At 56.2% G+C, this 14,344-nt stretch overlaps 1 long non-coding RNA gene across 1 annotated transcript; it reads left to right on the top strand.

The window, feature by feature from the left end:
* The first annotated feature begins 153 nt into the window (after positions 1-153).
* LOC122484781 lies at positions 154-2,199 on the top strand. Its single transcript, XR_006297707.1, has 2 exons — positions 154-1,281; positions 1,440-2,199. It is a non-coding gene; the product is annotated as an uncharacterized LOC122484781 (long non-coding RNA).
* The last annotated feature ends 12,145 nt before the right edge of the window (positions 2,200-14,344 follow it).

The raw sequence follows: 14,344 nt of genomic DNA, 5'->3' as shown, positions 1-14,344 counted from the left end.
GGGCCACCGCGCGGTGTCGGTGGGGTGCGCCGGCCCCCCCAACTCCGCCAACCCCGCCCGGGAGCGAGCGTCCTGGGCCCGGGCACCCGCCGGCTCTCCAAGCCTTTCCTGCGCCGCCCAGGACAGAGGCGCGCGCGGGGCTGCCGACCAGGGGCGATAGGTCGTTCGTGGTGCCGGCTTTGGCGTGAGCCCCCGTCCCCAGAGCCACCTGCAGCCTCCTGGTCTCCGCCGGGCTCCCAGACGGAAAGTCCTCGCAAGCCCCTGGGTCCCTCGGAACTGACGCCCCGGCCGCTCCCTCCTTTGCCGGTTACTCCCGCCCCCGCCTCCCGCACTCCAGAAGGGTCTCTGGCGGAGACGTCCCCGCGCCCTCCTCGCCGCCGGCCTTGCGCCCGCAGGTCACCCCGGCCTCCCGGCCGCGTCCGCGCTGCGCTGGGCGCAGGACCCCTCCCCCCCTCCGCGCGCCCTCCCCGACCCAGCGCATCCCGCGCTCTGCAGCGATGGCCGAGCAGGCCGCGCTAAGGTCCCCGAGGGCCGAGCGCCTTTCGCCCTCCAGCGGACACCAGCCGCCTGCGGCTCCCGCCTGACCCAGGCTGCTGTTGCCAAGTTACAGAGGGGACGGCGGCGGGGCAGGGGGTCTCCGGTGGAAGGGCCCTTCAAACATTCTCTCTCCTGAAAACACTTACTCAGCGCCTGTTGTGTGCTGGGCCCCTGGCTGGGGCGCTGGAGACCAAGGTGCAGACAATACGGCCTCCTCACTGCCTCCTTCCCTCCCTTCTCCTCTGCAGGCCGGTCTCATCCTGCAGCTTTCTGTTGGTGAGTGGCACCCAGCCTGGGCTTGAACCCCAGCCTGCCCCTTAGTGGTCAGGCCGGGTCTCATCCCGCCCTGGTGCTGGAGCCCCGCATCGCATTTCCAACCTTTCCCGCCAGGACGCACAGCAGGACCTAAAACAACACATCCTAAGTCGGGCCGGTGACTTTTCCCGTGACCCCCACCAAAGAGGTCCCCCAGACCCCTCCTGCCTCTGCGAGCCTCCTGCCAGCACCCTCCTGCTTTGTCCTTCTCAGAATTTCCCCCCTTGCCTTCCCCACCCCCAACCCTCTACCCCCACACCCCGCACACTCACCACAATCTGTACCTGTGTGTTTACTGGCGTGGACTTTCTTTAATGTCTGCTTTATTCCTCACCGTCTGCCAGCCAGCACCTTCTACGTGGCTGGTGCGGTGCACTCTCTCAGAGCCTTTGCTCCGGGACGTGTGAATGAGACAAGGAAACCATTTCGGTAGGTTAATACAACGCCTTTCCAGGGGGCACAACCCGGGTAGAGGTGGACCCCGGAGCCGTGCTGCCTGGATCTGTGTCCCGGCCTTATCACATGAAGCTCATTTTTTCTTAAATGGGGGTAGTAACACCAACTGATTCCAAAAAGTTGCCTTGAAGGTTGCAGGAGTCAACGCTCAGAGAGTTAACACGGTCTCTGGCATCCGAGAAGCAGTCGGGAAAGATTCGCTTTTACCAGTATCCGAAAAATGCTCTGAGTTGCAGCAGCGATGGGGAAGACTTCACGGAGGCGGTGACATTTGAGCTGAGACCTCGGAGCTGAGTAAGATTTGCCAGGCAGCGGTGGAGGCTAGTCAGAATCCATCAGCGAACGAAAAAATAACAAAGTTGTTGAGAAACAAAAACTTTAGAAATTTAGTCCTAGAACGTAAGTACTGCGACGAGAAAATAAACCACGTGGATGGAGGGACTCTATCAATTCGTGGACGGGAAGACCAAACACCGTAAAGAGACACGCGTCTCTCAAGTCAATCAACAAGTCCCATTCGATTCCCGTTAAACCCCCACGGAGTCTTCATCTCACAAGCGGTCTAGAATTCAGACGTTTGCGGGGAGTAATGGAAGGAAATTGCCCTATCAGAGTTCAAGGCTTACGAAGTCATAGTAATTGGTGCCATCACTCACTACCGGCATGGGGACAGAAAAAGTAGGTCACCAGAGTAAAGAGCCTAGAAATGGACCATGCACGCTTATATGGAACCTTGACGGACAAGGCAGATTGATGGAGATTCAGTGCCCGCTGGCAGCCGTTAGACTAATTAGTTTTCAGCAGCAGGGATATTTGTCTTTCGCTAAACATGTTGACCACGTAGGAACAGCGTGATGGTAATATCTAATAAATTAATGAACTTATTTCCCATTTTTGTATTCGTGAGCTTTATTTAGTTATTTCCAAAAGCTGAACATAAAGGTTCGATTTTCGAATGAAAATATATTTACCAACAGAAAACTCTGTTGTTGTTTTTTTATCAAACTCCCACTTACAAAAAGCTTAAAGCTTAAAAAAAATTTTTTTTTAATGTATTTAGTTTTGAGAGAGAGGGAGAGAGACAGAGTGCGAGCAGGGGAGGGGCAGAGAGAGAGAGGGAGACACGGAATCTGAAGCAGGCTCCAGGCTCCGAGCTGTCAGCACAGAGCCGGACGCGGGGCTCGAACCCAGGAACCGTGAGATCATGACCTGAGCCGAAGTCGGATGCTTAACCGACCGAGCCACCCAGGAGCCCCCCAAAAAGCTTATAATTTTAGCCTGTTAACATCGCATGATGATAAATAAAGTAATGAAAAGGAGTGTATCAATTTATAGCTTGTATTGGTAACTTACCGAAAAATGGATTAACTATATTAGGTGTCAAACGTCATATCTCGATGTGGCTGCTTGGAGTAACCTACCCCCTCAGGATCTGTTCTGCATTGTTTCCCCTTGGGGCTTTTTAAAAATGATGTTCCTCGGGGCGCCTGGGTGGCTCAGTCAGTTAAGCAGCCGACTTCGGCTCAGGTCATGATCTCGCAGTCTGTGAGTTCGAGCCCCGCGTCGGGCTCTGTGCTGACAGCTCAGAGCCTGGAGCCTGTTTCGGATTCTGTGTCTCCCTCTCTCTGACCCTCCCCCGTTCATGCTCTGTCTCTCTGTCTCAAAAATAAATAAACTTTTTTATTTTATTTATTTTATTTATTTATTTTATTTATTATTTATTAAAAAAAATTTTAATAAAAAATAAAAATTATGTTCCTCAAGATATGGATTCAAACATTAGGATATATTTCTTGAAGATAAAAATAAATAGTTCCCTAACTAAAAATATGTTTTTACTGATATACACAAAATTAAAATTATTTTGGACTATTTGGTCATAATGATATATCATCTGTAATTGTGTAATGCAACTTTTATCCCCATCTGAATAACTTAATAGAATTTTAATCCTTTTAATGTTTTTTTTTTTTTTGAAGGAGAGAGAGAGAGACCTAGCATGAGCGGGGGAGGAGCAGAGAGAGAGGGAGACACAGAATCGGGAGCAGGCTCCAGGCTCCGAGCTGTCAGCACAGAGCCTGACGCGGGGCTCGAACCCAAAAACTGCGAGATCGTGACCTGAGCCGAAGTCGGACGCTTAACCGACTGAGCCCCCCCAGGCGCCCCTAATAGAATTTTAATCTTAACACCAAGGCAGTGGGGCACCTGGGGGGCTCAGTCAGTCTGTTAAGCGTCTGACTCTTGATTTTGGCTCAGGTCATGATCTCATGGTCCTTGAGATGGAGCCCCACATCGGGCTCTGTGCTGACAGCACGGAACTTGCCTGGGATTCTCTCTCTCCCTCTCTCCCTGCCCCTCCCTGCCCCCCTCTCTCTCTCTCAAAATAAATAAATCAACATTTTTTTAAAAACTGAGGTATGTCAATTTGACCTCAGTTTCAATTTGCAGTTACTACTTTCTGGTAAGACATAATGGGCTTCGTGTGCAATTTAAATTTTTGAAAACGTACCAGCCTATGGGTGAATTTCTAAGACATCGAAATGGGGACGTCGATGAAAACAGAGATGAGAATTCCCTTAGATACCGTGAGGCGGCGGATGCGACGGTCAGAATCAGACTCTAGAAATTACACAAATGCAGTAACGGCTTTCCAATCCCCTAAACCCAGGGGCAACCACATCAGAATTTACAGAACGCTGTTCATGCTGAGCCCTGCAGGCCGCCTCCCCAGCACACTTTGTTCATTTACGAAACCATCTATCGAGCAAAACGACTTTGCAAAACAGCCTCCGAAAGCACACCTATCGATGTTCTGTGAGAAGAGCTGAGTGATGATGAGAATGTAAGGCAAGCGTAACATCTTCACAGGCCGTCGCGGCTCTGGACACTCATACAGACCAGCATCACTGGGGGCCAAGACTAGGATTGTCTTAAAAATATTTAGAGCTGAGGACGCCTGGCTGGCTCAGCCCGTTCAGCAACTGACTTCATCTCAGGTCACGATCTCGTGGTCCGTGGGTTCGAGCCCCGCGCTGGGCTCTGTGCTGACGGCTAAGAGCCCGGAGCCTGTTTCACATTCTGTGTCTCCCTCTCTCTCTGCCCCTCCCCCGCTTGTGCTCTGTCTTGCTCTCTCAAAGATAAATAAACATTTAAAAAAAATGTGAAAGCACAGGGTGGATGTCATCTATTGGCCCCATATGCTTTCAAATCCACTTGTCTGTGGCAAAGATAAAAAAGGTTGGCTTTCGATTACGTTTGTCTTGAAATGAGAATTTAAAAAAAGGTTCTGGCCCGGTGCTGGCGAGGGCACGTCGCGCCTGGGTCTCTCCCACACTATTGCTGGGAGTTTATAGCAGCCTAGACGTAGAAACAGTCTGGCTTATAAAGTCAAACATGCATCATCCTGGAGAAGAGCCAGCACGTTCACACATCAGCCTGAGTGTCAATGTTCCTAGCAATGTCATTAATGACGGCCCCAAGCCAGCAACATCCCCGCGTCCCTCCACGGGTGAGGGTGTAAACAGCCAGCCAGCCGTGCGGCGAAATACCATTCAGCCGGGAGAAAGAACGTATCCGGATGGATCTCAAGGGGATCCTGCTGAGTGAACAAGCCCGTCTCACAAGGCCACGTACCGCATCACTCCGTTTATCTGACATTCTGCAAGTAAAGAAGTTAAGAGGGAGAACGGACCAGCGGCTCCCGGGGAGCAGGGTTGGGGAGCATGTGGCTCCAAGCAGGTGACCGGGGGGGAGTCTCCGCGGTGACTGGACATTCTCTATCCTCGTGGCGCTGACGGACGCACTGCACCCAGTCTCACCGCGTGCTAGCGTTTTAGGCTGAAAACGTGCCACGTCGTGCTGTGGGTTTGCTCTGGGCTACAGACAGACATAGGAAAAGACGATACAAATAAACATCACGTTGGCTCTGGTCTTAACCCGCTGGGGAGGCGGCCGCTGTTCGGAGCGGGGCCCCCACTGTGTCTGAAACGTTTTATTGCCTCGCGGGGGACACAGGGGTGTCCGCCGTGTGGTCCCCGCGCTTCCTCGCATATTTCGAGTGTGGCAAAGTGAGCGTGTGTGACGTTTTCGGAGGGGCCTGCACACACCCGGAGCACCAGAACGGCAGGAGTGAGGCTCCAGGCGTGAGAGAGAGGAAACGGCCTTTCGGGCGAAATAACTGGAAGTTGAGCCGCCCCGCACCCCAGAGCCCCGGGGGCGGAGAGCGGCCGAACCGTGTGTTTTGGAGCGAGGTGAGTTTTGTTTTGCTTTTATCGCTGTGTCCATCAGTGACATCCCGGGTAGAATGTGCACTTTGATCCCCCTTCCCGGTCGGTGCCGGGTCCAAAGTTTCGTGTCGTGAACGAGTGACGCTGGCTTGACGGGCTGGCACGCGGACCCCTCTGGGCTCCCGGACGTCTCAAAATTTCCCCTTTGCCCTAATTATTCAGTTCCCTTCGCGCTGAATGCCATGGAATTCTTTTCCTGAGTCCTTTTCTTCTCCTCTCTGTCAGGTCCGTCCATCGATGGGGAGGAGGAAAGCATTGGTTGGTTTCCATGGCCGGAACGTGTGCTTTTATGGCACATTGCGTTTTGTTGTTAAAGACGCCAGATAGCGGTCTCTTCTGCTGAATGAAGTGACAAAATCGTGTTGTGCAGGGTTTTCTTTTAAACATCAAAAAAAAATTTTTTTTTAATGTTTGTTTATTTTTGAGACAGAGGCAGACAGAGCACGGGCGGGGGAGGGTCAGAGAGAGAGGGAGACACAATCCGACGCGGGGCTTGAACTCACGAACCGTGAGACCATGACCTGAGCCGAAGTCAGAGGCTCAACCGACTGAGCCACCCAGGCGCCCCTAAAATTTTTTTTTAATGTTTATTTATTTTTGAGAGAGAGAGAGAGAGAGAGAGAGAGAGAGAGAGGAGGAGGAGGGGCAGAGAGAGGGAGACACAGAATCCGGAGCAGGCCCCAGGCTCCGAGCCGTCAGTCCAGAGCCCGACGCGGGGCAGGAACCCACAAACTGTGAGATCATGACCTGAGCTGAAGTCTGATGCTTAACTGACCGGGACACCCGGGCACCCCTTGTGCGGGGTTTGCTGTAGCAAAGAAAGTTGTTCGGAATCCCGAGTGAGACCTGGGTCATGGGCATGGAGGGACAACACCCACGACGTCCTCTCCCTACTGACAGACCCTCCACGGGGGGCTCAGCACCACCCCTGTCCCTGCAAGGCCTCTCTCCCTGCTCCCCCGTTACACCTGCTTTTCTCCACCTTCCCAGACTGACCGCTACACTCCTGCCTCCCAGGAACAGAGAACTAGAACCACTGGTCTACACCCGCGGCCCCCAACTTCTCCTCCCACCGTTAAATCCAGGCCAATGTGGCTTCTGTTGCCATAACTACACTGGGACAAACTGACCAGTGTCCCCCCCTCGCTGGTTCTAGTGATCCCATAGGGTCTGCGCTGGACTTGCTCCTGGCAGCACCTGACGCGACCGAGCTCTCCCTCCCGCGGCCCCTCCCCTCCAGCCCCGGGGCTCCCCCACGACCGATCTCTACCCCCCCCCCCCGCGGCCCCTCCCCACCAGCTCCGGGGCCCCCCCCCACTACCAAGCTCTCCCTTCCACGGCCCCTCCCCTCCAGCTCCGGGGCCCCCCACGACCGAACTCTCCCTCCCGCGGCCCCTCCCCTCCAGCCCCGGGGCCCCCCACGACCGAGCTCTCCCCCCCCGCGGCCCCTCCCCTCCAGCCCCGGGGCTCCCCCACGACCGAGCTCTCCCCACCGCGGCCCCTCCCCTCCAGCCCCGGGGCCCCCCACGACCGAGCTCTCCCCCCCGCGGCCCCTCCCCTCTAGCCCCGGGGCTCCCCCACGACCGAGCTCTACCCCCCCCCGCGGCCCCTCCCCACCAGCTCCGGCCCCCCCCACTACCAAGCTCTCCCTTCCACGGCCCCTCCCCTCCAGCTCCGGGGCCCCCCACGACCGAGCTCTCCCTCCCATCACCCCTCCCTCTAGCCCCGGGGCCCCCACTCTCTGGTCCCTCCCAGCCTGGTGGCTCGTCCCTGGGCCCTGCTGCTATGTCTTGTAAAGCTCTGAACATTCGAGAATCCCAGGGCTGAGTTCCTTCCCGACTCGGTCAGGGGGCTGGCTCACTGTCATCTCTATGACGTGGGTCCATCTCCAGGCCACCCCAGGCCTCCTCTGGAACAGACTTGCGTCTCCAGCCGCCTACCTGCTGGCCTCCCTTGAGCCCCTACACACGCCCGACACATAACCTGTCCCCGAATGGGCAGAGCTCCCCCACCCCAGCACCCGCTGCTGTTCTGGCTGTTCCCCAACCTGGGAATGGGGTCCCCAGTGTAGCCGAATGCCTCCCTGTCCTCACCTCCATGGGGACCGCCCCATCCCAGCCCGCAGCCTCCCTGCTTCCCCACTACCTCTCCTGTGCGTCCACAGCACAGCCCCCCGATGACCTCAGCCACCTCTCCCCTCTGATGAAAACCCTCGTTAACTTTCCACCTCGCTCACCGTGGCCTCAACCGGAAATGGTCAAGGTGTCGTGTGGCCTGGCATCCCAGCACGTGCGTCCCCTCCGCGAGCCCGCTCTATTGCAGCTGCTCACCCCAACAGACCACACCTGCTCCCGCCGTGGGGTCTTTGCAGATGCCAGCCCTTCGTCCTGGAGAACCTTCCAGGCGCCTACCCACAGGACGTGCCCCTCGCTGCCTCCTCACCTCTGATGCCCGCCTCCAGGTGAGAAGGCCTTTCCCGTCCGCCCGCATCAACGGCGTCTCGGGCACAGTTCACAGCCCCTTCTGCGAGGCTCCTTCTCACCTCTCCCCACAGCTTTTGATCGGGTCCGTCCCCGACTAGAACACGAGCTGAGGGAGCAAGAATGTGTCCACTGCCCTGTTCACCCCTGCCTCGCACATAGTAGGTGCTCAACAAAGCCTGGCTGAAGGAGGAGGGAGGGAAAGGGAAAAGCCAGTATGACTTTGAGTTTTCCAGCTTGGGGGCTGGGGGGGTGGCTGGCGGGTGGCAGTGTCGTTTACAAATAGGCGCATATTGTGACAACTTTAACACCAAATCCAGGCAAGGACGGTTCGTAAGGGGAAAAGTATATGCCTGCAGATGAACACGTACGTGCCCCAAATAACTCAGTGTAAAATCAGTCCCACAAAGCACCAAAAACGTCTTTTCTTTACCCTTTTATTTTTGAGAGAGAGAGAGAATGAGAGCCTGAGCAGAGGAGGGGCAGAGAGAGAGGGAGACACAGAATCCAAAGCAGGCTCCAGGCTCCGAGCTGTCGGCACAGAGCCCAATGTGGGGCTTGAACCCACGAGCCACGAGATCATGACCTGAGCCGAAGTTGGATGCTTAGCCGACGGAGTCACCCAGGTGCCCCTAAAAAAATTTTTTTTAATGTTTATTTATTTTTGAGAGACAGAGGAGAGGCAGAGAGAGAGAGAGAGAGAGAGAGACATAGAATCCGAAGCAGGCTCCAGGCTCTGAGCTGTCAGCACAGAGCCCGATGCGGGGCTCAAACCCACGAACTGTGACCTGAGCCGAAGTCGGACGCTGAACCCACTGAGCCAGGAGCCCCAGCACCAAAGATGTCCTCACACGACACCCCTCCTCAATGAGCAGTGTGGCCGAGTGAAGAACTCTATGCTGAAAACCGCTTTCCCTCAGAAATGTGAGAGAATTTTCTCCTCTGTCTTCTAATATCCAGTGTTTTTATCAAAACTCTAAGTCCATTCTTGCTCTGGGTTAGTTTTAAGGGAGCCTGCTGTATTTTCCTCTCTGGAAACTGACGGCTTGTCCCCAGGGTTCTGAAATTTTCGTATCGAATGTTTAGTTTTGTGTGTGTGTTAAGCTTAGCAAACTGACGTCCTTTTGTTCTGGAGATTTTTGTTAAATTATTTCTTTGATTGTGTCTTCCTTTCTGTTTCCCTCAACTTTACCTTCCAAGATTCCTATTGAGCTGGGTTTTTTTTTTTTCCACTAGCACATTGTTCATTTCCAATTAACAATAGTCTTTTGTTTTGCGTTCTCTTCTTGTTCCTGAAAGCATCTTTTCAAAAATCTCTCCGGATCTATTAACAGCATGCACACGCACACGCGCACACACTCTCAGGCCTCACCTCCATACGAGGGCAGTCAGACCTGACCGCCTCCAGCATCCCTGCTCACCTCCCTGGTGAGATGATTTCTCAGCATTTACAAAGTTCACGTGCATTCCTTCGCTTTGGGCTTTACCCCTCTGGCCTGCGGGTGCTCTGAGCGCACAGCCCCTGAGCCAGGTGTTTAAAGGCCTTTTGGCTGTCAAATTAATTAATCAATGAAAGAAAGTGGAAAATTCAGGAGCCTGGCCCCTCTCTACTGTATTTCGTGAAACAAAGCAGGATAAGGAAATAATTCAACCCCGACTGTGCCTCCTGCCTTGTAAGGTCATTTCCCACCGCCTCCGCCTGCTGCCCCGCCTTACTTTTCCCGACGACACGCACATATTGGCTCTTTACTGATAGTAAAGACATGCCTGGGTCTGAATTTTTTCTCTTCCGCCCCAGACGAGTGACAGGAACAGACTCGACGTGCGTGGTCGTTTGTCCCGTGTCCCCCGACACGGCGTTTGGCAGCAGCGAAGGCGGCCGTTGTGTCAGTGAGACCGGAGGCCCCCGAACACCGACCCTGAAGTGCCCCTCAGGGCCCTGGGAAAATGCCTGTCTGGGGACAAGGAGGGGCGTGTCTGCTGGGGGGGGGAGCCCGGGGAGGGTGCAGCAGGTGCTGTCACCAGTGTGTGAAGAGAGACCTCAGACAGACAAAGGGCAGGAGAGTACCGGGGACCAGGGCACACACGGAGTCCTGGAGCCGTGGCTTCTCGCCAGGGGCCTAATGACAAGGTTCCCCTCCCGCGCCTGCCGGCCGAGCAGGAGCCAGGAGGGCACCCCCGGACTCCGCTGCCCATTGGGGCCCCGGGGTCGGCCCCAAACACAAACACAGAGATTTCAGGGCTTGAATTCCATCCAGAGACCGGTCATTTAGTGCAATTGCATGCGGTCTGAAAAAGAAACTCCCACCCCCACACACTGCCCTCCGGCAGACAGCAGCCTCCACCATCGCGTCTCGCGGGGCCCGGGTCCATTCTGACCACAGGATCCTCCCAAAGGCACCACCGAGGGCAGGCGCAATCACACCGTGTAATTTCCGTCTGGGAAGCGAAATGCCTCTGCCGTTACATCATTCCCCTTAGCGTAGCGGTCCCGGAAGAATAACGCCCGAGATGGTTCTCGAGGCCGACGACTGAAATCTTCCTGTTGTGATTTTCCCTCCTGCCTCCCGTGGCCCCGGACCCCCCTCACACACAGTCTCTCACTTGCCCTCAAGTCCACACACGGAGGCGAGCACCTATCCCGGTACCTGGTCCAGCCCACTGCCCCCGTGCCCTCCTCCCCGCGGAAGGGGACATCTGCACGACGCAGGTCAGGGGCGGGGCTCCCGTGGCAGCCCGGACCCCTCCCGTCCCACGGCTGGACAGTCGCCAAGAGGGCGGCCACAGTGGCCTGGAGAGGAGTCCTGAGCTCACGCGGGGCGTTTTGCATCTAGTGTTCTACGGGACGAGGTTGGGGAGGCTTGGTGGCCAGCCAGGGCCGGCTGGCTGAACGATGAAGTCATGCGAGCCCGCGGACCCGCTCACGTCGTGGTGGGAATGGGGACGGGCTTCGGTGCCAGCCAGAACGCGCCCACTCACCCGCTCAGCGGTGGCTCTGCAGCGGGCCCGGCGGTCAGAAAGAATTCTCGCTTTGTCTGTAATATTCTAATTTTTTTTTTCAGTGGAAGCATGTTGGTGCGTTAGTGACATAGTCATGAGTTATGTTTAAAATCAAAGGACCACGGCCGTCCTGCTGCTTGGAGAGCCCTCGGGGCCTGGGAGGGGCTTCTAACTTCAGCTCTAATTGACTCAGATGCGCATCCTTCACGCCCGTTCAGGCCGGCCAGCGCCCGACCTCCCGCCACAGGCATCTGGGCACCACACGCGGGTCCCTCTGGCGGAAGGCGACCGATCAGAAAGCCGCACGGGAGAGGCCTTGACTCTCCAATCGCTCGTGCAGACAGACCAGCAGCTAACTACAGCCGGGGCAAAGGAGGGCGGCCCCGACCAGTGGTAACATAGGAGTCGTCCGCAGGGGAAGGGGGGGAGCGGGGCGGGACAGTCTGGAAAGAGGAGGCATCTTGGAAGAAAAGTAGCATGTGGACGAGAAAGCTCGGGGTCACTTCCAGTTCACCCCTCTCCCACCGGGAGGCCTCACCACGTGCACCCTTTTGGGTCTCAGCCACCCCTCCGTCCCGGGGGTCCCCGCGGGAGACAGGACACCCTGTGACGTCTCATTTTTTTCATTACTGTCAATACTCACCAGAGCTCCAGGAGACGGACAAGGTGGGCAGCAAAGGTCGTCGGGATGGAGGAAGGAACCGGGAGGCTGACCCGGGTCTCTCCTGGCCCGGCGCCCCCTGCCCACGTGTCCAACAAGGTGGGCTGTGACTTGCTCGGGCACCCAAGTCCTCGAGTCGCACCAACCTTGTTTGAACCCAGCTCTGACACTCGCCGTGTGACCCTGGGCAAATTACATAACCTCCCTGTGCCTCCGTTTCTAGAGCTGCAAAATGGGGCTGTTAACGCTTACACCAGACCAGCTGGGCGACGAAACGAGACAGTGCCTGCAAGATGCTTGGCATAAGCCTGGAGAGCCCACCATGGGGTCTCTGGTTCGGTGCCTGAATTTAAGAGTCAGGCAGGAGACCGGAGTCCGATCCGGGCCTTTCCCTCAGTGCGGTGGTTTGCAGCCCTCCGTTAGCATGGCTGCTCCGGGCTGGGGAAGGCTCTGAGACCTCAGGGGTACGCACTAGGAGGGGTCTCTCACGTGAGCATGGGGGCACGTGTGTGGCCTCATGTCCTGTCCCCGCAACCCCGAGGCCCCCGTCCCGCAGACCGTCACCCCTTCTCTTCCAGGTGAAGCTTACCGGCACCTGGTGGGGGGGCTGCCCCGCACGCTCGCCCACGGCACCCTGGCCCCCCGGCCCCCTGCCCCAGCCTCACTCCTGGGGCCGGGTCCCCTCCATCTGACGAGTTCATCCAGGGCCAGGGTGGTGACGGGGACCTCTGCCCTCTGCCCCTCTCTCCTCTGCAGCAATGCAGCCCAACTTTCTTCCACGAGCTCCAGGTGTCTGTCCCCACCCTGTGCACCTGCACCTCCACACATGTCAGCGAGCTCGTCCGCTCCCGTCTTCTTCTTGCTCTGATGGAAAGGCCAGAGGCCAAGGCTCAGCTCGGAGCCCCGGCCCTGGGACTCAGAGCCAGCCTTCCCTCCTACACCCGCGGCACGCCGCGTCCCCGCACCTTAGAATCCCCCGGGACCTCTCTCAGCCTCCACAGCCCCGGCCACACGCCGGACCGGGGATGTCACACTCTCTGGGATCGGGCACATCAGTGGTTTTCTGCAGGTTCGCCGAGCGATGCCCCCCCGTGTGGACAAGATTGGGAGGTCATGCCCTTGCATCCAGCGCCGAGAGCCCCGAGCCCGGCCGACCAAGGGCGGTCGGTCATTAGTACCCAGCGGTGCCCCCCAGAGAACCCTGTTTGATTCCAGATGAGGGAGAATGTCTGCAAGTTGTAGCAAAAAGCTGCCATTGGAAGTTACGCATGCAAGCTCCCCGAGGCCGAAATACACGACAGTGTTTCCACAGATACGCGGCCACGTTCAACCCTCTCCAAGGTTCAGGAATTTCCTAATCGTGTTTACAAACCATAAAAGGTAAGTATAAATAGTGAAACGAATTACACACGGGCTTGACTTTTTATGAATCAAATTCTGGGAACAGAAAAATGCCCTGAACGTTTTTAACATGAAGCACCTAGTATCTAAATGTTTCTAACAGAGTTGCAATTATCTGCAAATTCTTTAAGTTCCTGCTGAGCCATGAGATGTGCTGCCCCCACGTTTTTATTTGTCTAACTGCCCGCACCTCCTTCCTGTGGAAAGACCACAAGTAGTGCGCAAAGAATGTCTTCTATTCAGTTGATTCAACTATGCACGTGTGACGTCTGTTGCCTGTAACAGAACTTGATTTCTCTGAATCTCAAATCTTTGGGCCACTCAGCCCCGTCCGTTAGGAATTGTCGGGCTGTGGACGGCCCCCAAAATGCTGACCACTCCTCGGGAAAAGGAACACGCACTCGAAGGCAGCTTTGCGCACAATTTCTGGGAGCACCTGCCCTAAACCCCCCCAGGTCCCCAGTGGAATCCAACGAAATGAGAGGCCCCAAAAGCTAAGTGCACTCTCAGGATCTGAACCCAGACCTCCCGGCCCTGCAGCCGTCCTGGGGGAGACCGGCCCGGGCCACTCTGCCTGGGTTCAGGGTCTGAATCTGCTGCCTGTGGACACACGCCTGCTACCTCGCCCCTCCGTGCACGGTTTGTCTGAAGCCGGGATCATGACCTTCCCTGTTGTCTCTAGCCTCATCAGCGATCGTGTTTGCTCTACAGACGCACCTCGGGGACACCGTGGTGCCACGTGGACCATCCCGATAAAGGTGGCGTTGCAACAGAGGGAGTCACGTGAATTTTCTGGTTTCCCACCATGCATATGAGTTACGTTCACACCACTCTGGAGTCTATAAAGTGTGCAATAGCATCATGTCTCAATTTTGAGACACAAGTAAAAATACTTTATTGCTAAAACATGCTAGCCATCCTCTGAGCGATTAGCGCGTCCTGATCGCTGCAGATCCCGTCCCATCGCCAACATCATAGCGAAAAGTTCGAAATATTACCAGAATCACCGAAAGGTGACCCAGAGACAGGAAGTGAGCAAACGCCGTAGCACCAACAGCATGGACAGACGAGCTCCCCGCCCGGCGGCCGTAGCCCTTCACTTGGCCGAGAGCCCAGTGTCCTGTCGGGATTCAGAAGCGAGGGAAGAGCCTCTCGGGAGGCGGCCTGCTGGCGTCCTCCATCGCCAAGCTGCTAAGTGACGTGGCTCC

The sequence above is a fragment of the Prionailurus bengalensis genome, chromosome E1 (genome assembly GCF_016509475.1).
Source record: "Prionailurus bengalensis isolate Pbe53 chromosome E1, Fcat_Pben_1.1_paternal_pri, whole genome shotgun sequence".
Lineage (NCBI taxonomy): Eukaryota > Metazoa > Chordata > Mammalia > Carnivora > Felidae > Prionailurus > Prionailurus bengalensis.
Note: the sequence above shows the minus strand (reverse complement) of the source record. Positions and strands in the feature narration are given on the sequence as shown.